General features: G+C 46.6%; 1 protein-coding gene across 5 annotated transcripts in view; it reads right to left on the bottom strand.

Annotated features, from left to right (window-relative positions):
- Positions 1-22,030, bottom strand: part of KANK4 (KN motif and ankyrin repeat domains 4) — a 68,195-nt gene that overhangs the window by 38,718 nt on the left and 7,447 nt on the right. For 2 of the 5 annotated variants that reach the window (XR_005359683.1, XM_038537328.1), the window contains exon 2: positions 84-327. The exons of 1 other annotated variant lie outside the window; for it this stretch is intronic. The gene's annotated coding sequence lies outside the window, so the exon portion shown is untranslated. Of the gene's footprint in view, positions 1-79; positions 328-906; positions 994-22,030 lie in introns of all 5 variants that reach the window. 2 more of the 5 variants (XM_038537329.1, XM_038537330.1) reach the window with 2 other exon arrangements.

Raw genomic sequence — 22,030 nt, 5'->3', positions numbered from 1 at the left:
TCCTGCCACTCTACCAGTGTGATACCCCAGGACCAAAATGCACCCTATTCCGGCAAGAAAGAGAAAAGCAAGGAGATACCTACTGTGAGGATCCAGCTCCAGGCAGTGTTTCTAACTGCAGCACGGACCAATGAGTTCAGAAGGGCAAGTGCAGGAGCCAGTGAGAAGGCAGCTGTAGAGCAGGACGGTCTCAGATTGTCCCAGGCAAACGTTGTGAAGAGTCTCAGCCAGCCCACTGCAGCCACAGCTCTTTGGAGCCGAGGCAGGTGTGAGGCTTGGGCTCAGAGAGAGGCTGTAAGCTCTCCAAACCAGCACCACCAACCAGACCTGAAGGAGATACAGTGGGGTAGGTGTGGTCAAAAAGAGCCAGGAGAGCATCTGGTCTCCTGGCTGCAGGCTTGGCAAAAAGGTTATAGGAACTTCGCCCCCTTTACCTTCCGTGAGCTCTAGCCAAATGAGGCTCTCCTAGGAAATGAAGCTCCAGCAGTAAGACATGTCAAAGCAGCTCTGACCTTCACAGACACTGCCTGTCGAGATGTGCTTCAAAGGCCAGGACAGATTCCTGTCTAACCCATACTGAAATTGATGCCAGAGCTGAGTGTCACCCTGAAATGCTGTCTGCATCCAGCCCAGTACACTTGGAAAGCACTTCACGTTCTGCGTCCCATTTATCCTCAAACCAGCTTGAGGCAGCCAGATGGGGATGAGCATCCCCATTGTACAGGTGAAGATAATGAGACCGACAGTCTAAGTGACCTCTCTTGGCTCACCCTGGAGTGAAGCTGGATTAAAATGAATATTGTTGGCTTTGAATTCTGTGCTTTTCCTACTACACTAGATCACACTCCTTATTTTCCTTGAAAGATTCTAGAGCATCTTGTGCAAGAGGGAGGTTAAGAGACTTACCAAAGGGCCCAGGCGGACGTGAGGCACAAGGCTAGGGGACACCAGCATATACTTTTCTCGACTGCTGCAAGTATTTTTCTGCATTAACTGAGTACACAGATCAAACCATCAGAATTTTAAAAAAATCAGAAATATACCTTGAACTCTGAGGTCATATGGAAAGATACACCCAGGAGCAAACTGCTTCTCTGACAGATAAAAATAATCATTGACCATCCCCTCCAAACTGGCCAGAGAATGGCTAGAGGCATGTGCTATTTCACCAGGATACTCGGTGAAAAAAAGCTCTCCATTTCACCAGATCCCATGACTTTCCAGCCACCCACTCTTCTATGTATTGTAGATAAAAGCATTTTTTTTTCCCTCTCCCAGGGATAAATTCTTCCTCATTCAATGTGGAGAGGAGAGTTGATTTCCAACCCAATGCTTTTCTTGCAAGACCCACCACCATTCTTCCTGGAGCCCTGGCAGTTCCTGCTCCTCCTCCAGGCTCCACCCAGCATCCGCTCCCGAGCAGTGGCTAGCCTTTCTGCTTCCACTGCTGTCTGCCTTCCCCTACAGCGGGTACCACCCAATTCTAATGGCTACTCTGTGTCTGTGTCCCTGACCAGCATCACAGGCTAGATGCTATGTCAAGTTTGTGAAACTGAACTTATCCATAAATAGCGATGGCTCTAAACACAGCTGACACCTCTCCAGATACTTCCTTAAGTATCAGGGGAGCACTTCAGCTTCTCTAGCAGACTTTAGTTGTTGTTTTTTTTTAAGATTTTATTTATTTATTCATGAGAATACACAGGAGAGAGAGAGAGAGACAGAGGCAGGGACACAGGCAGAGGGAGAAGCAGGCTCCATGCAGGGAGCCTGACGTGGGACTCGATCGGGTCTCCAGGATCACACCCTGGGCCAAAGGCGGCGCTAAACCACTGAGCCACCTGGGCTGCCCACTTTAGATTTTTTTTAAATGGCAAAATGAGGGAAGGAAATACTAGTCCCCTAGTAGTGCCACTGATCAGCTTGGCTCAGATGCCAGGACCAGAGACCCACAGGAAAAGAAGGCACACTCCTAATCTAGTTTCCCCTCCTCTTTTCAGAACTCTTTCTGGAGAGAAGTAGCCCTTTCATTTCTCTGGGCTCCCTGAGATGTTGGAACAGACGCTGTGCTGACCGCTGGGTCTCTAGGAGGAGGAGAGAGTCTTCTTTTACACCTTTCTAATTTGCCCACTACACTCATTTCACTCCACGGTCAAGCAGGGAGGTGAGCAGACCAGGAATGTTACCCTCCATTTTCCAGATAAGGAAACAAAGCTGGTTCCCCACATTACAGAGCTAACAAAAGGCAAAGCCCCAACTCAAACTCAGATTTTGTGTCTTGCAATCCAGTACCCTTTCCTCACAGCCACACAGCCTGAACTGGGCCTGCAGTGAGTGCAGGAGACACACAAATACCAGGATGGAAGCTTCAGGATTGGTTTTGTCCACACATTTAGGGAAGGTCTTCATGGGAAATCCCAACAACTCTCTAGGAGGTTATGCTTCTTTTGGGAGGATCCCCTCCATGGCCTCTGGGCCTTGCCATGTGTCGAAACTGGCATGCTCCCACCCCAATGCCTCACTCAGACAGAGGTCTTAAGTAAGATAGTAGCATGTTTTACGTTACCACCAAGCCACCCGGAGAATTCCCAGGACCACACACATTTATCCACAAGAACTTCTCTGGCAAGAATCACGTGGGGACACGGGTTCCTTTTGCAGTTTAGAAATGGCCAATTTCTATGGCCCAGGTCCTGTCTGCCCCCACGATGGGAAAAGAGTTGGACTCTCCAGGTCAGGCAAGGTGGATATTTAGGCAAGAGGGAAAAGGAGATGAAATTATCTTAAGAATGTGCCTTTTATCTAAGCGGTCCCTTAGGCTTTTGCACTTCGCTGGAGAAGGTCAACTATTTGGCAGACTGTGTGATTACACAGGGCTGAGGAGAGCACGCTCATTAGGTACACATGCCACTGAAACAGCCTCTCCAAACAGATGGGTCCCGGCGACAGCCACTCTGATGGGACACAACTTAAATGGACGGAGAGAGAAATCACACATGTGAGACCTGGGGGTGTAGCAGTCCAGGGAAATCAGCTGTTCTAGATTGATCCTTTAAAGCAGGTGAAAACGTCTCAGGAAGGAAACAGGGCCAATTTCAGGCTGAGAGGAGGCTGCACTAACTAGTGACACACATTCCCTAGAGAACGTGGAAGGCATCAAGGCCACAGGGAAAAGGCCCTCCCCGGACACTCTCAGTCCTCCAGCCGATTGCACTGCAAAAAATCCACACTCCAAGAGACAGATGGGAAGGGGCACGAACAGGCAACTCAGGAAAGAAGTCATACTGATGGTCAATATTTGAAAGGCTTCTAACCGCATGAGTTAATCAAAAAGGAGCAAGATAACATTAAAACGCCATACGCTTTGTCTAACCTACACTGTGCCAGGAGCCCTAAGTCCATTCCAAACACTATCCCATGTAATTCTCACAATAGCCCCATGAGGTGGGATCGGGGGTTCCCATCGGCTGAGGCTCTGGGTAGTTAGCTGCCTGGGGATTGACACTATCAGCGCCAAGATTCAGGTTCAATTTATGCACCGCTCCTAACCATGGTACAACACAGACTTACAAATCAGAAAAGGAAATTGTTTCTAATTATTTTTAAAAACTTTTTAACTTAAATTCAATTAATTAGGGTCACCTGGGTGGCTCAGCAGTTGTGCATCTGCCTTCAGCTCAGGGCATAATTCCGGGGTCCTGGGATCAAGTCCTGTATGAGGCTCCCCGCAAGGAGCCTGCTTCTCCCTCTGCCTGTGTCTCTGCCTCTCTCTCTCTCATAAATAAAATCTTTAAAAATAAATAAATAAATAAATTCAATTAATTAACATATATTATTGGTTTCAGAGGTAGAGGTCAGTGATTTATCAGTTGCATGTAACACCCGATGCTCATTACATCAACATGCCCTTCTTAATGCGCATCACCCAGTTTCCCTGTACCCCGAGCCACCTCCCCTCCAGCGATCCTCAGTGTGGCTAAGGCTGTGATGAGAAGGGGACACACCCTCCCGGAAGATCGCAGCAGCGTCGGGGCAGCCGCAGCCAACAGGGGAGCTGTGCCACTGACACCTGCCACAGGCGCACAGGCATCTTCCAAATCAAATACAACCAAATAAAACGGTGAAGTAGGAAGATGAAAAGGTCACAGGGACATGTGATTTCTTTTTCTTGGCCTAAAAAGATCACTAGCATGATATATTCTTGGAAAATAAAAGATTAACTATTTGTGGGAGAAAAGGTAGGAAATCACCATAATCCTATCACCTCGAGAAAACTAGTTTCATATCCAAGGACCTTGTATATCTTAACATAATTAAAGAGCAAGTTCTGTGGTGGCTAAGAGTCTGGGCTCCAAGTCCAGAAGCCATGGCTGGAATCCCAGCCCTGCCACTGGCTGTGGAACCTTGAGCAAATTGCTTAACCTCTCTGTCTTGGCTGCCTCACTTGTAAAATAGGAATAGTAATGCACCCTACATGTCACGGAGGATTAAATATAATGTATCTTAGCCACGTAGAACGGAGGCTGGTGTGTAGGCTGTGTTCAACAAATAACACTATATTAGCTATTAATATAATAATATAAATTCAGTTGTGAATTTGATTTTATATTTGAAATTCCAAAACCTAACCATTTTTAAAATATAGGTATACCTGCTTTATAATGATTACTGTAAATGGCTATGCAAGTTTCCCTAGGCCTTATTTTCCAAACTCACTCCCTCCTGGAGGTCATTCCACTTCATCTCTAACTCTCCCTTCAATGCTCCGACATCAGGCAGCCTGACAGGTGGGCCTCAGGGCAGGTCTCCAGGAAGACCCCAATTCCAAGCAGCTGGAACCCAGCTGCCACATAAGATGAATTGTTAAGGGTACAGTCTTTGAGGTAAGACAGACCAAGTTCAAATCCTGGCTCTGTGACCTTGAGCAAATTTCCTCATTCAGCTAAGTACATGGTGGTGAGGACCGCATGAGGTAAATATGTATAGTATTTGTGCCAGTGCTCTGTATATAATAAACAATCAATACATGTTAGCTATGATTCCTTTGTAAACCCATGGTGTTTTAAGTGAGGGAAGGGTGGATAATCTTTTTTTAAAAATTTTCTTTATTTATTCATGAGACACAGAGAGAGAGGCAGACACACAGGCAGAGGGAAAAGCATGCTCCCTGCGGGGAGCCTGATGCGGGCCTCGATCCCAGGACCCCAGGATCATGACCTTAGCTGAAGGCAGCCACTCAACCGTTGAGCCACTCAGGCGTCCCCTTGTTTGATTTCTTTATCACCCTATTTCGAACAATTAATATGATAGGAACTCAACAAAAATGTGTTGAATCAGTGAATGAATACATAATTGAGTGGATGGATCACGGAAACTTTCAGAACTGGAAAGGATTTTTTTAAAAAATAGCTTTATTTGGATGTAATCTACGTGCCATACAATTTACTCATATAAATTGGACAATTCAGTAGTTGTCGTATTCTCAGGTTTGTGCAAACATTGCCATCACCTAATTTTTAAAATTGTGGTAAAATACATATAAAGTTTACCATTTTAATCACTTGTCAGTGTAGAATTCAATGGCGTTAAATACATTTGTTAATGTTGTGTTGCCATCACCCCTACATATGCCCCAAACGTTTTCATCTCCAGCATAAACTCTGTAACCCATTAAAGGATTATTCCCCATTCCCTCTTATCATGGTAACATCTGTTCTACTTCTCTCTCTATGAATTTGCCTATTCTAGGTACCTCATATACATGGGACCATACAGTATTTGTCCTTTTGTGTCTGGCTTATTTCATTTAGCATGTTTTCAAGGTCCATCCAAGATTTACCATATATCAAAATTTCATTTCCTTTCATGGTTGAATATTATTCCATTGTGTGCATGTAGCACATTTTGTTTATCCATTCATCCATCCATGGGCACTTGAGTTGCTTCCATCTTTTAGCTATTGTGAATAATGCTCCTGAACATTGGTATACAAATATCTATTCAAGTCCCTGCTTTCATTTAGGAGTGAAATTGCTGGGTCATATGGTAATTCTATTTTTAACTTTTTTGAAGAAGCACCAAACTGTTTTCCAAAGCAGCTGCACCATTTTACCTTCCCACCAGCAATGCATAATGGTTCCAAGTTCTCCGTATCCTCACCAACATTTGTTTTTTTTTTCCATTTAAACAAAGTTATTATAGTCATCCGAGTAAGTGTAGTAGATGTGAAGTGTTATCTCCTTGTGGTTTTGATATTTATTGACCTAATGACTGATGGTTGTTGAACATCTTTTTTTTATGTGCTTATTGGCCATCAGCATTCCTTCTTTGGAGAAATGTTTATTCAAGTCCTTTGCCCACTTTTGAATTGGTAAAATTGTTTTTGTCATTGAGTTGTAAGGGATTTTTCTGGATATTAACCCCTTATCAAATATGTGATTTGTAAGTATTTTCTCCCATCCTGTAGGATGTCTTTTCGCTCTTGATAGTATCCTTTGATGCACAAAGGTTATTCATTTAAAAAAAAAAAGGTTATTCATTTTGATAAAGTCCGATTTATCTGAATTTTTCTTTTGTTGCCTATGCTTTGGTATCCAACCCATGAAATTACCATCAAATTCACTGTCATAAAGATTTTCCTCTGTGTTTTCTTCTACAAATGTTATAGTTTGAGCTGTAAGGTTGAAGACTTTGATATTCTTTGAGGCTGTTTTTGGACATGGTCTAAGGTTAAGGTCCGGCTTTATTCTTTTGCATATGAATAATCAGTTTCCATCACACCAATTGTTAAAAAGACCACAATCTAATTTTAGAACATTTTCGTCACCCCATACATGGGATTTCATTTTTATAAGGAACTAGAAACGTTCCTAGTGAATGAATTCATAAACAAAAATTAGTTCATTACAAGAGCTTCCCGAGAACCTTAATGCTCTGTTCTACAAAGAAGTGTGACCTCCATCTACAAAGAAGTGTGACCTCCATCCTTCACTAAACAGGACTGCAAAACTCCTGTGTATGCACACAGGCCAAGAGCTGGAATTCCCGCAATTCTCTGGAGGGCGCTTTGTTATTAATACAGAAGATATTTGTTGGGTTTTTTTCTGGGCTAGCCAGCACTTTGTGAACACCCTTCCTATGCTTGGGTTATTTCCTTCCTTAGTTAGTCTCACCCCCCAAGGTTGTAGTGCAAGCCTCCTTTACATTAGGACTTGGACGTGGGACCTGCGCTCAGCAGGTAGAGGCACACAGGCCAGATCTCAAATTGGAAGAAAGTGCCCTGGAGAAGGAAGGGCTGGAGGCAAGTGATTCTGGAGAGGGGTGTGGAGTGACTCGACATCTTTTAATAAATCCCTCTTCTACATCAGCTTGCTAGAGTTGGTTCTGCTGTTTGCAACTATGACCCTTGATTGCTACAAAGCAGTGTCAGTGTCAGCTTGATTTTTAATTGCTTCTATTCTATTAATTTATATTGCTTGTAGATTACTTTCCAGAGTTTCTGTTGATTGTTTCATCCTGAGTATTTGCTGCATGACCACGGTAATTATTTTTATCTTCCCCTTTCATCCTTTGTTCTTACACATTCTTTCCCACTACAGCGTAGGAGCACAGTGGGCTCTGGGGGCCATGAAGTCTTGGGCTTAGCCATACTGGGCCACAGTCAAAAAAGCTTGGGAACCGCAGCTTGGAGTAAACCAAGGAACTAGGCCTCACCTCCTCCCTCCCTGGTCACTTGAGTGAAAGCATCTCCGAGGTAGGCACAGACAAACCTTCTGCAGTGCACCTACCCTTGCTGGGCGGCCCCTGCTCACAGCATCCTTGTCTCAGGTCAGAATCCAGTAGGAACTTTCACAGACATCTTCCTGGCTTTGCAACATGGTTTGCAGGTGCAGACACTTTAGGCTTGCGTGGGCTGTGGCATCTGCCTTCTGGGTTGGGAGGAAAATTTATCTTGGCACAGCCTGCACATTCAGGCAAGTCAGTTAAACCAAACTGAGTTTGATAAGTAATCTCCAGACACCTGGGTGGAACCAGTGATGTTTCCAGATTTTTCAGGCAAGTTGAAAGGCTTTTTATTCTTTCACAAGGCCCCGCCAGCCCCTCCAGCAGGCACTGTCTGAGGCAGGGTAGGCCTATGTGATGTGGATCAGACAAGGGCGAGGACCAACCAGCCTGAGCAGCATGCAGCTGGATCAAGGTTGGGCATCATCAGAGATGAACCAGAGAGAGGCAGGGAGAGAGGAAGGGCTCTAGAAACTTCTATCAACTTCAGCTCTTCCTTGAAGAAGATGGAGGTCACTGCCAGTGCAGCAAGGGCAGTACAAAGAAAGGTCGTATACCATGCTGGTTTGGGTTTGGTTTTGTTGGGCGTAAAGTCACTGAGAAAAGGTGTCTCCAAAATTCCCACCCCATGTTTGTATCACCCCACAGCAGCTCAAAGGTGTCAAAAAATGGTTGGGCATTTGGAGTGTAGCACAGGGAGACTTGTATTAATTAACTCTAACGACAATTACAGTAAAGATGCTTGCATCTATTCTTCTAGCCCAATGATGGAGATTTTTTTTTAGGCCAGGCCCCTCTTTCATGCTTCTGGATCTGCTATAGGGCAGCAGCCTTGGGCCCTGCAGGTGGGCAAGTGCTCAGTCTCTCCTGTTGATTGTCCACTGCTGGAAGCAGAGACACAAAACAGCACCTGGGACATCATCTTCATTTCCTAAGGGGGAAACTGAGGCTCAATGACCTATCCTCACCGTACAGCAAGGCAAGGTCAGATTCTATTTTCTAGACTCTGATCGAGTGCTTTCCTTTCTAAGCTTCATGTTGATGGCCGTGGTCTGCAGTGTGGTATTGGAGGATATCAAATTGATTTGATTGGTCTCTTTAAAAATAATGTGGCTGGCGTCCCCAGGTTAAATGTGGGATAATGGCATTATTGCGGTGAAGTGTGGCGTAGAGAGCCAGAGAACTGTGCATGGTGACCTTTGCTTGCAGCCTCTGGCTACAGGGAAAGTATGATGCATAGCAGTAGGGCTAGTCGCCAGCACCCAAGAAGCACCTACTCTGTCTGAGTCCTTTACTCATCCTCGCTCAGCCCTGGAATAGCGCTGTCGTGACTCCCCTGGAACTATGTAAAGATGGCCACTTCACAGCCCAACCTCAGCGCAATGGTTGTGTTCAAAGAAATAGCAGTTAAGTAGGAAAAAATGAACTGGAGGCAATCCAAACCTTCAGTGCAGTCTCTAGAGAAAACACTAAAGGGGAAGTGCATTCTTAGCACAAGGCGAAGTCTTCAAATTTTCCTCTCCTATCTCTGCTGTTCTCAGTATCTATTTCCAGCAAGTCAACTCTTCCAGAAGCAGTGCACTCTGTTCTCCATCATCTCTTCCTTAAACTCTTCCACCTGACTCTTCACTCGTTCACCTCCTTCACCTCTGGCATCTTTGTACTCATCCTCTGCCAGTCTCTCTCCCCTCATCACCAGGAATCCCAGTATTGGATCCATTTGCCCAGTGCTTTTTCATCACTGGGTGACCCCAATCTGCATAACTGGGCCAAGAGCCAAGAAAACTATGCTAGAAATTTTCTTAGAAGGGAATTACTTGAAGTCTCCATGGGCACAGAAGCCTTGGATATTCATGTGTTTACATTTTTAATTCCCTGACACACCCATTTTACAGATTAGAAAACTGATCTGTGTCATCATCAGACTAAGTCTATTATTATTATAAATAATAACTATTATTAGCCAGACATTGTCCGATATTGTACAAATGATAACTTATTTAATTTCACATTGACCATAGTAGGTAGGTGCTCTTCTATCCTTTTCACAAATGACAGGTTCAGGGCATAAAGCTGGTAAGTGGCAGCACTGTAATTCAAAGTGAGGTGTGTCTGACTCTAGAGACCAAGCTCTTGACCGCAGTGTTTTCTGCCTTGAAGATTCTAGTTCCGTAACTGTCTATGAAGCAAGTGCCAGTAGAGCTTGATAGAAAAGGAGGGAACCAGATAGAAGGATTTAGCAAATGAACAAGTCTTTCATTAAATTGCATCACCAGCCATGCTCTTTAACCATCAGATGATTATTGAAATATAAACAACATTGTGTGGTCATGCAATCGGTCTATAAATAAAATAAATATATTTGCAAAGGAACAAGCTAAGAAATGCAGTGACTTCCTAATTAACCTGAAATTATTTAATCAATTAACACAATTACTTTTCTTTTTTCTTTTTTTTTAAGATTTTATTTATTTATTCATGAGAGACTCAGAGAGAGAGAGGCAGAGACACAGGCAGAGGGAGAAGCAGGCTCCAAGCAGGAAGCCCGACGTGGGACTCGATCCTGGGACTCCCGGATCACGCCCTGAGCAGAAGGCAGGTGTTTAACCACTAAGCCACCCAAGCATCCCTCTTTTTTTTTTTTAAGATTTTATTTATTTATTCACGAGAGACACAGAGAGAGAAAGAGAGAGAGAGAGGCAGAGACACAGGCAGAGGGAAAAGCAGGCTCCCCTCAGGGAGCCCGATGTGGGATTCGATCCCTGAACTCCAGGATCAGGCCCTGAGCTGAAAGCAGAGCTTAACGGCTGAGCCACCCAGGTGTCCCCACAATTATTTTTCAAATAATCTTTGAAAATTCCAAAGAGTCTTGAGATGTTTAATTGTTATTTAACCAGATAGCAATGGTCAAGTTACACAGATACCAGTTTTAGAGAAACTGCTCTTTGCGGATCTAGCACTCTGTCAGAGTTTACATTGGAAAGACATATTTTCAGGCCAGATACAAGGGTTTTCAGTTACATCTTAAATTTGTTTCTGTGTTGTTCATCTGGGCACGGTGAAAGCCTCCCCGCCCCCCCACTGCAGGGGCTGATGCAGGAATCCATGGGTCCTGCCTCATATAACTTGGGAGAGAGATGTACCTCCCTGCCAATGGGCCAGTTTCCCCAAAAGCAGAGAGACGCTGCTACCAGTGACTCTGTGAGGACCCAATCCAGCTCAGATTTCCCCTAATGGCTCCAGCAGCTATAAACCATGAGCCATCTTGGCCAGGTGTTTGCCTGGAACCCACTCAAGTCTGCTATGACTACTCAGAAGAACCCCCAAAGTGAAAAATCATAAATACGAATGGAACAAACAATAGATACAAAATCAGAATCTTGGGGTTGGGGGGCAGAAATCTGTATTTTAACAAGCCCTCCAGGTGATTTTTATGTACACTAGAGTCGAGAAATCCTACTCTAACCTACTTTAAAAAACATTTTGTGAACTGTAGCTCAGTGCATCTTAAGCTATATGGTGCCTGTACATCTCCTGAAGATCTTGTTAAATGAGATGCTAATTCAGTAGGCATGAGAATTTGCATTTCCAACACCCTCTCAGGAGAGGAGATGCTGCTGCTGCTGGTTCAAGCACCAAGAAGCCAGGCATGTGATGGGGGTCGGTGTGGTTGGGAAGGGATAGCAGGAAGGCCTAAGAGACCAGCTCCCATGCTAGTAAGCTTTGTGACCTTGGCCATGTCACTCTACCTCTTTGAGCCAGTTTCCTTCAGCTCCCAAAGGGTACAGGATAGTAGTATCCACTTTATAAGGCTGTTCAGGTGGCAACATGCCTATCCCTAGCAGAGCACCTGGCATGTGGAAAACACCCAAACAGAAGTTGTGGGGATCCCTGGGTGGCGCAGCGGTTTGGCACCTGCCTTTGGCCCAGGGCGCAATCCTGGAGACCCAGGATCGAATCCCACGTCGGGCTCCCGGTGCATGGAGCCTGCTTCTCCCTCTGCCTGTGTCTCTGCCTCTCTCTCTCTCTCTCTCTCTCTGTGTGTGTGTGTGTGTGTGACTATCATAAATAAAAATAAAAATTAAAAAAATTAAAAAAATATAAAAAAATAGAAGTTGTGGTTGCTGTTGTGTCTGAGGGATGCAAGCAGCTAGTAAGTGCTCAGTAATCATTGATTGTTTTGTTATTATTTATTGAGAGTTGCCTGTGGTACGGTAGGCACCGGGTCAAGATGTACACTACTGCCTTTCCCTTCTCCCAAAGACTCTGTGAGCAAGGTCAGGTTTTAGTCGCTCTGGTTTGCAGATTGGGAAGCCAAAGCCCAGAAAACTTTAGTTCCTTGATCCAAGTCACTAAGAAAGTGGATGGTAGAGCTAGGGCTGACTTTAAAACTTCCTCCCTAAGTTTCTAACCACCCAGACCGCAGCATGCTTCTGGCCACACTCGTCTGCAAGGGCTGAGTCAAGAGGATGGGGGTGGGCCGTAACTCGTGGCTCTGCAAGGAGGTGTAATGCAGGACCGGGTTGCAGGTAGGGGGAAATGGAGCCCATGAAGTGGGAATGCTGACCTGCAGAGGGACATCAGGCCTGGGAGAAGGAGTGGGGCCACGTTCCCCGAGGGTTTGGACACGCAGTCATTAGGAATATGGTCTAAGGGGGACGGGGACTGTCTCCCTGGTGCCCTGGACAGGGCTGACCCGTAGCAGCACTTCCTAAAGATAGAGCAATTGAATGAATGAACTGATGGATTAGTAGATTCCTTAATATTTTCAAGGCAGCAACTGATTTGAAATCGGTGGGCAGGACGTGCTGGAGTGGGAGAGCGATTTTCACTTCTGGACTTTCCTTCTTTAAAAAGGGAGCAGTTTAAAATAGAAGAACAACAGGAATATTTCCCTTGGAGCGCAGCCAGAGCACACAATGCCTCCTTTTCTTCCCAGGGCAGGAGGCGTCTGGGGCCCAGCCCCTCGGCGGGTGTGTGCAGCACGGAGCCTGGCCGCCCAACATACTTCCCCACTTGTGCTCTGGAGCACAAAACCCCCTGGCAGCCAAGCCCAACACAAATGCCTCCTTCACCGCAGCCTCTGCCATGTGTGGTTTCCACCGCCTCCGCTTCTGAAGGCCCCCTCCAGGGCCAAAGTGAGGCCCTTTTGGCTGAGTCTCCCCACTACTGTTTGGAGACAGGAGACAGTGATGCCTTCTCAATCATCCTGTCACCTCCGCAGGGCCCCCAGGCACGAAGTGAGAGAGCCCAGCAGCTTGAGGGAGGCAGGAGAGCCTCGCTGTTCACAGATGGGCCTCTACAGGTGGTATTCGGTCTGCCATTCATCAGAAATCATTGTTCAGGCACAGGGCTAGGTTCTGTGGGTCCACGGATGAATAAGACAGGGAGCAGAGACCCCTCAAGGAACTCACAGTCCAAAACGGGAGGCAGGGGCGGCGTCACAGAGAGGTGGGCGAAGGCGTTATGAGCGACCACAGGGCCACTGCGGTCCTGGTATTTGCGCTGGGCTTGAAGGATAAGAGCCTGCCAGGTAGACTGAGGAAGCAGCCCCCTAGCTCAGACATGAGAATCTGGATGGTGGGCTTGGGGAATGGCCAGCCCAGCAGGCCCAGGGTGCAGGGTGAGGGCAGGGGATGGGGGAGGCAGGGCTGGAGGTCAGCTCAGTTTACCCTGTGAAGAGTAGGAAAGCAGTGAGAGTTCTTCAGCAGGGCAGGGACCAGATGAAAGCTGGGTGTCGGTTACCACTCCAGCTGCAGTGAGCGAGGAGGGTGGTGTAGTGTCTGGGGGCGGTGTCCCCAAAGCCTGGCCCGTTAGAGGACAGTAAGTATTTGCGGAATGAACAAATGATTTTGAGAGAGAAAAGCATAGCGGGTCTGACAAGAAGTCTGGCCAGACTGAATGCTTTTCACTAACTGCTCCTTTTATGTATTTTTTTTCTTTTAAGAGAGCAGCAGCTTTTCTTCTCCTTTATTGAACCATCACAAATGTATATAATCTGAGATTGCAGGCATAATTACATAATGTCTTACGTTGTTGGCAGTTTCCTGAATGTTTGCTTTGTCTCCCAGAATAACTCTGTCATCCCCTTGATGCCAGGGCAATGCCTCTTAAGCTCTCTGTGCATTGCCCCAAAGTACTGAGCACACGGTAGGTACCAGTAAGCAGAACCAGGAAACAGATTCACGGACCGTAAGAGCTAGATAGGCTCTTGTAATTAACTGCTCCAACTCTCTGATTGTGCATGCAGATGGGGAGACTAAGACCCAGAGAAAGGAAAACATACACCTTATCTGAAGATATGTTCACAACCCTACTTCTAGGCTCTTGCATTTCACAGCAGGGACGTGGGCTCCGTCAAGCTTTCAAGTGGTAACCCCAAGGGTCAAGGAACAGACTCTGAAATAAACCAGCGATGAGCCTGGGTAATAGCAGGGTAATTAGAACACCAACACATGAATAGTATAGCCACAGAAGAACATGCTTATCAATACGCGGTATTCAGCTTCCAGTGCTTACTCAGTACTTACAGCATAGGCTGATACTAGAACTGCTAAAGGCAGGAGAGCATAAAGATTAAGAATGTGGACTTGGGGGGCATCTGGGTGGCTCAGTCGGTTAACCATCTGCCTCTGACTCAAGTCATGATCCCAGGGTCCTGGGATGGAACTCCGTATTGGGCACCCTGCTCAGCAGGGAGTCTGCTTCTCCTTCTCCCTCTGCCCCTCCCCACCCCACTTGTGCTCTCTCTCCTTTTCTCTCTCTCTCTCTCAAATAAATAAATAAATCTTTTTTAAAAAGAAGAAGAAGAATGTGGATTTGTAGGAAGGTGGGTCCAAGTACGAATCCCAGCTCTGCCACTTACCAGTTGTGTTTAGCAAGTTCCCTAAGCCCCCTCCCCCAGACATGGTGTCCATGCATGTGTAAAACAGGAAAAACACAATTTCCTCTTTACTGGGTTATACAGATTCCTTGGAATGAAGTATATAAAACGTCTAGCACAGTGGCTGCAGTGGGAATTGAAAGGGGATAAGAAAAAAAGAAGAAAGAAAGAAAGAAAGAAAGAAAGAAAGAAAGAAAGAAAGAAAGAAAGAAAGAAAGAAAGAAAGAAAGAAAGAAAGATGAAAACAGCAGGACTTGGAATTCATTGGTTATCCACCCTTTGTTTGCTGAACACTTCCTCCACTCAGGCACTGGATCAGGGAGGAGGGGGTGGTGCTGGCAGCCCTGGCATATCAAACCTATGTAACCAGAGTACTGGGGACAAGGGGAGTTAGGAAGATCAGGAGGGAAAAGAGATTTGGGCATAGGGGGATGGATGTTTGTCCTTGGGCATGCTGAGTGCCTGCCTAAGGGTCCACCCACAGAGAGGGATTCACCCAGAGAGTATGGCCCAGCAGATAGTGGAAAAGGTGGACCCAAGGCACGGGACAGACCCAAAGATTTGGAGGTGCAGATTCATGGGAGTCCTGGGGGACAGGCAGCAAGGGTGAGCAGAGGAGGAGCATAAGAAGAAAGTCACGTGTGGGGAGCCGGTAGGGAAGAAAAACCAGGGTGGCTCGTGGCCCAGAAATCCAAAGTGGGTAAATCTTGAGGAAACCAGTGAGCCTGGGCTCAGTTTCAGAGGACAAGGGAAGATGCCAGGGGTTGACAAGATGGTAGAAGCAGCAGGTGGGGCGACTCTTCGCTGCTTCGGTGGAATTCCAGAGAGAAATGGGCAGCAGCTCAAAAGAGGGGTAAGATGAGCTCTGAGGAAGGGGAGCATGTCTGCAGGCCAAGGGGGAGAAGCCAGGAAGAGGAATGGACAGAGATGCGAGAAAGAGAAGGTGTGTAAGAGCCGACACATACTCCAGGCATTGCTCAAACAGGCAGCAGAATTGAATTCCTTCTTCCCCACAAACAGAGCAGCAGGGCGATTTTATTAGTCATATTATATTGTGCAATGAGGAAAGTAGGCCCAGAGAGGCTAAGTAACTCACCCAAGTTAGCAGCGGGCGGAGCTGAGAGGAGCCAAAAGCTTGGGCTCAGGAGTCCACAGCCAGTTTGAGGGAGAGTGTTTCTGCAGGTGGGAGGGGAAGGTTTTTAAGGCAGGGCTCCAGCAAGGGAGAGGAGAGCAAAGATGAAGAGGAAGAGAAATGATGAGGTGGGGGTGAGAGTTCAAGCCACATGACCTCCACCTTCCCAGTAAAGCAGGGAACAGACCAAGTACCAAGAGAGAGTACCTACGAATGGATTTGGAGCCAGAAGACAGGAGATGGGCCAAGTTACAACCATCACTGAGGAGACTGGATGAGAGGCAACATGAGGGAGGCCAAGTAGCAGCAGAGGTCAAAGGACATGGATTTAAAATGAATCCATCAGTCCCAAGGCAGCTTCAAAAGAATGGGACAGTAAAGTTTTAATCTAGGGTTGGGGTTTACACAAACAAAAGGTGTGAAGGGGAGACTATAGGGAGGAAGGGAGGACAGGGCAAGGGTGTAAGTCTAGAGCCAGAAGGGGAAGGAGAGAAGCGAAAAAGGAGAAGTAGGTAGCAGGAAGGGGATGTCTCCAAAGACAAGGTGTGAATCCCCCCCTTGTACTGCGAAGAGCTGACTCTCCCACCCCCCCACCCGCCCTGGGCAAGAGGGCACCCCCACGAAGGACAGGCAAAGGTCACAGCAGCTTCCCTATCAGACATACCTTCCAATCCACATACCTGGCTTCAAGAATTTTCCTGCAGCTGAATAAATAAAAGTGAGTCCAGAGAAAATGTCCTAAACAAAACCTGAATGTATCTGTTAGTGAACTGCTTGAGATTTTAATGTAACTCAGCACTGAAAAAAGAATGTTAAATTCCACCGTGAAAAGTTGTAATTGATGCCACCCCCGCCCCAGTTCCAGTCTAAGAATGGAAGATGTAATCAGAGTGTGCATTTTCTCGGTGGTGCAGTGGGCTCTGTGTCACCCAGCATCCAAGAAGCTGTGCCGAGCACAATTTGCATTGCATTTAACCCTCATCTTAATCTGTGAAGGAAGGAATCGTTGTTCCCATTTTATAGAGGAGCAAACTGAGGCTCAGGGGGGCACAGTGGAGATTCAAAACAAGCTCTTTCTATCTGGCAGTGTTTTCCATCACAGACTCTCTTTATATAGGCATAGAGGTGATGTAATGACCTTCAATATTCGAGACGGAGCATTAGGAGAAAAACAGTGGAATAGTATGTAAAACCCCATTTAAAAAAAATTCTATCCAGCTATATATACACACATATGAGCCTATACACACATTAGGATGGAGCCTAATGTGGGCCTCCATCCCAGGACCCTGGGATCATGACTTGAGCTAAAGGCAGATGCTTAACTGACTGAGCCACCCAGGTGCCCCATTTTTTAAAGTAGGTTCCAGCCCAACATGGGGCTTGAACTCACAACCCTGAGATCAAGAGTCGGATGCCCTCCCGAGTGACCCAGCCAGGCACCCCCTTAATCACCAAATCTTAACAGTTCAGAGTTTTCTCCTTTATATATTTCTATATTATTGTAAATGTTTTCCACTCACTGGCATGATTTTTAAACTAATTTTAAATAAAAAATTTCCCAATAGAGTTTATTGAACCTTTCAAATTGCAAAGACCACCCACCTACCCACACACACACTGTAAAAATTATTTTAAAAATGGAAAAAAGTTCTCTTTTCCATTAGTTTATCAATTTAAAAGAACACAAATTTCGGGACACCTGGGTGGCTCAGCGGTTGAGCACCTGCCTTCAGCCCAGGGTGTGATCCTGCAGTCCCGGGATCGAGTCCCACGTCGGGATCCCTGCATGGAGCCTGCTTCTCCCTCTGCCTATGTTTCTGTCTCTCTTTCTGTCTCTCTCATGAATAAATAAATAAATAAATAAAATCTTTTAAAAAGCAAACACAAATTTCATCTTGTCCTTCAAAAGTCCAATTTTTTTAAGCTTAAAATGTTAATAAAATAAGGTGGTAACATCTTACAATACAACAAATACCTTACTTGTCCTTGGCAAGTTTCGGTACTTCCAGCAAAGACAGCAGATGCCATGGCTGAGTGAAGTGGTCAAAATGACTCACCTCAGGGCCCCAACATCTCCCTCTCTTCAGGTGACTGCTCCCATCCTTCTCTTCTGAGAGTTTCCTTCCCAAGCCATCATGCACCAAGCATCCTGTTGTCCCCACCTAACCACGACTCCATAATTAAAATTTTCTCAAGTAGTAAAGTTCATTCCATCATCTGATTAAGGAATTACAAAGTTAATGGTTTAGAATTTTCTTTCTCTACCCTTATAATTAATTAGCGCTTCAGTAGGAGCTTTCTGAACACACTGTATGAATTTGAGAGTGAGCTGAATGGTGGAAAGACCAGGCAAACTGGTTGACCAGTGGGATATCAACCTCTAACTCTGGACAGCCATGATCACCTGAATGGCCACCACTCACTTTCTGGGCAGGTCTTGCCTTGTGGATATTAATTCGGGTCCAGTGTTGCCAAACCTGACTTTTTCCAAAAGAAGCCAGAATGTGGATTCATGTAAAATCTGATTTTTAAATGTTGACTTAAATCTTCTTTGTGTAAACACTGTGGAGGTCAAATAAAAGCCACATGTAAACCCAGCACTGCTCGCCTGCCCACCAGTTAGGCGCCGACCTCATCTCAGCCCACCACCCTTCCAGGCTGGTCACCAGCTCCTCTGCCCCTCACCCTGCGCCTCTGTGCCTGGGCTCACACCATACCAACCTCTGAGATGCCCTTTCCTGTCTTCTCTTCCAGAGTCCATCCCATCCCAAGGATCTGCTGAAATGGTACCAACTCTTCCTAATCCTAAATATTAATCTCAGTTAATATTGCCCAGCCTCCAAGGCTTTCTAACAAACACTACTTTCCTTCCATTGCATTTCCACTGATTTTGGGACTCCTCACATTCTGTCTCTCATTGCCGTTATTTCCGCATGTTTGAGTCTTTCTGGTAGATCATAAATTGGTAAAAAGGAAGGATGTGTTCACATGTGTGCCTGCTATGACTTTGGTGCTGTTATCCTCATTTCATAGGAGGGAAAACCAAAAGCTCAGTGAGTAAGTGGTCATCCTGAGCTTTCTGCATATACTGTCACTCTGCCCATTTTCTACACCATCTTCTACACCTCCCTCTGCTCCTGCTATCCAGAATCCTCCTCCTTCCTTCTCCATCTGGTAACTCCTACTCAACCCGCAAGACAGTTTTACCTACCAGCATCTTCTCCTCTCCACACACTAGACAGGGCTGGTCCCCCTCCCCACACTCCTGTGCTCCCCTAGCACCCTGTAAGAACATCTGTCAGATGCATTCATCAAACTGTAATTAGCTATCTGATTCTTTATTTCCTCTGTTGTGCTGTAAGCTCCCTGCCTCACACAGTCCCTGGCCCAGGATAAGTGACAGTCAGTGCTTATTAGATGGCAGGAAGGAAGGGAGGGAAGGAATGAGGGAGGGAGGGAGGAAGGGAGGGGTGGGAAGGAGGAAAGGATAGTAATAGCCCACAGGCAATCAACAAATGTGAGGTATAATCAACCACATGGTTCCTAGCCCCACTTCTGGGCTGGAATTGATGCTGGCTTCTTTGTAGGCCAAAAGCAGAGGTACATGGGAAGGCTCCAGTTGTACCTCCTTCACCCGCCCTCCCCACCAGAGTGGCAGCTTGCTGCTGGGTTTCAAGGCCTTAGGAATCAGTATTCACCTCTGCTCTTTGCTCCTGGTCTCCAGCCCTAGGGAAAGTGATTTTCTGCATCAGTTAGACTCCTCTGCTTTGGAAGGACAACATCAGTTATGATGAGGACGATGGGAATGAGCCTTCCCCAGAGGCTGGCGGGAAAGCACACTGGTGAGGCTCACAGCAGGCTAGTGCAAAGAGAAGGGCAGACCACGATGCTCACTGCCCAGAGCAGACAAGGGAGAGGGGAGGATCCTCTTTCTGAGAACCCTAGAAGTGAGGCTCTCTGCTCTGGGGACTGCTAGAAAACTCCTGTGACACTGCCCCTCAACCCTACCCCTCTCTTCATTCACAGGCCAGAAGGCTGGGCCAGGATGCTCCTGCTCTTGGATCCTCTCCCAGACCTAGGCTGAACTGGTCTGCTCACCACCACTCCACCAAAGTCATGTGAATAAGTGATGGAAGGAGGCCAAGGATGCCATTCCTCCAGGGAGTTCAGAGAGAACCTCTGAACAGGCCTGGAAGGCCAAAGATCTGGGGAAAGATCACAGGATCCATCCTCCTCCAGAGCCCAGAAAGTCTTCCCAGGTCCCCTCTGACCCAGACTCCACGTTCAAATAGCTGGGATGGAGGAGCAGGGTCCCCCCTGCATCCCCCTTCTCCTGCCTCTTTGTCGTCCATCTCTGGTGAGCCACCCAGAATCTCTCCCAACCCCCAGGTGATTCCAGTCCCCACCTCTAGACTAACTCAGAATACCAGGCTCTCACTGACAGCTCCGGCAGGCCCGGCCTCCACAGGTACTTCAGCTCAATAAATTCTCAATGAACCAGTAAGACAGGATCTCTTACCCTATTTTAGAGACAAGAAAATAAAGTTCAAAACCATTTTATAATTAGAGATGAAAAAAAAATCTTAAAAGGAGACCACACTACTTAAATAAACAAAATACTTTAAAGGAAACACACACACAAAAATTAATAAGAACCAGAACTTGAGCGAGAGAACTGACCGAATAACTTCCTGCCATAGAAAGAAAGAAAAAAATAAGCTAATTTTATTATTTATTTTGTATTTATTTATTGTATGTATTTATTATGTGCCCATTCTCACTTCATACTTGGGGTAACCCTAAGATGCAATCTCTTATTATCCCCATTTTACAGATAAAAACCTGAGGGACAGGGAGGCAGTAGGACTTAGCGTAAAGCCCAGGGCCGCAGCAGGGAGCTCACAGGTTCCCCTTCGGGGTAACATGTTAGCATTTTAACAATAGCTCTCTAGAGAAGACAAGTCATCCAAAGGAATGACTCCAATGCTAGGAATTTCAGGCCTCAATTCTCCCAGTGGGCTGAATTCTCTGGGCAGGAGACTTTGGCACCACCAGGCTTCACCCGAAGGCGGCCACCCACAGGCCTGGCTGACACAGGGCTCCATTCAGCAGCTGGCAAAGCCGAGGACTTGGGGGTAGAATGAGAGAGATTAGGTCAGAGAAGGCCAGCCTGAGGCAGGCACAAGAGTGGGGCAAGTAAGCAACTGCAGAAGAATGTAATTTCAGGTGCTCTGCAAACATCCCCTCACCCCGAAATATCAGCCTGCTTGACAGTGTGGGAGAGAGACACTTTCAGTGTTAGTGTCAGGACCGGGGGGTGAGCTAGTACAAGAGGCCTGGGTTCTCACCCCAGCTCACACCCTGTGCCACCAGGGCATGACACCTGCCCTCGCTGGTCCACATCTGTAAGACTAGAGGGGTAGTCTAGGTAACCAGTGAGGTGTCGCAGAGACATGGACCTCAGCAGGTGCCAAGAATGGTCCTGAAAAGAGAATCGAAGGACACAGTTCATCTGCTTTGATCAAAGTTCTCCTGAGAAGGACTCCAGGCCAGGTGCTCCACTGAGCTCTGGGATGGGGAAAGGAAGCTTATTGCCCAAGGGGACAGCCTCCTAAGTAGCACTCATGAAATCTCCCCTGGAGGCCAGAGCTGACTGCTACAAGGAGTGATGCTGGCTGCCCACAGGCCAGGTTTGAGGGGTTCAGGCAAGCCCTCCTAGAGGAGCCTAGGAGATAGACACCATCACCTGGTATAAACAGAGGTTGGAGACACCCAACTGGAAAGAACTATCCAACATGGCACTGAAGCACTAAAGAGAATGCATGCAAATTTAAGAAGGAAGCATCACAGGACACCTGGGTGGCTCATCGGTTGAGCGTCTGCCTTCAGCTCAGAGCGTGATCATGGTCCAGGGATCGAGTCCTGCATCGGGCTCCCCGCAGGGAGCCTGCTTCTCCCTCTGCCTATGTCTCTGCCTCTCTCTGTGTCTCTCAAGAATAAATAAAATCTAAAAAAAAAAAAAAAAAAAAAAAAAAAAACAAGGAAGCATCATTACCTCCATCTAACAGATACCGACTGAGGCTCGGCGTCTCGGCGTGGTCTTGGCCAGGCAGCAGAGCCAGTGGGAGAACCCGATTCTGCTTGGCCTTATAGCCTTCGCTCTCTATTTTTATCCTTCCCTCACTAATGTAGCCTGTGCACCTGTGAGAGGAGTAAAGGTAGAGAGGGGA

The sequence above is a fragment of the Canis lupus genome, chromosome 5 (genome assembly GCF_011100685.1).
Source record: "Canis lupus familiaris isolate Mischka breed German Shepherd chromosome 5, alternate assembly UU_Cfam_GSD_1.0, whole genome shotgun sequence".
In the NCBI taxonomy this organism is placed as follows: domain Eukaryota; kingdom Metazoa; phylum Chordata; class Mammalia; order Carnivora; family Canidae; genus Canis; species Canis lupus.
This window is presented reverse-complemented; position numbering and strand designations above follow the sequence as displayed.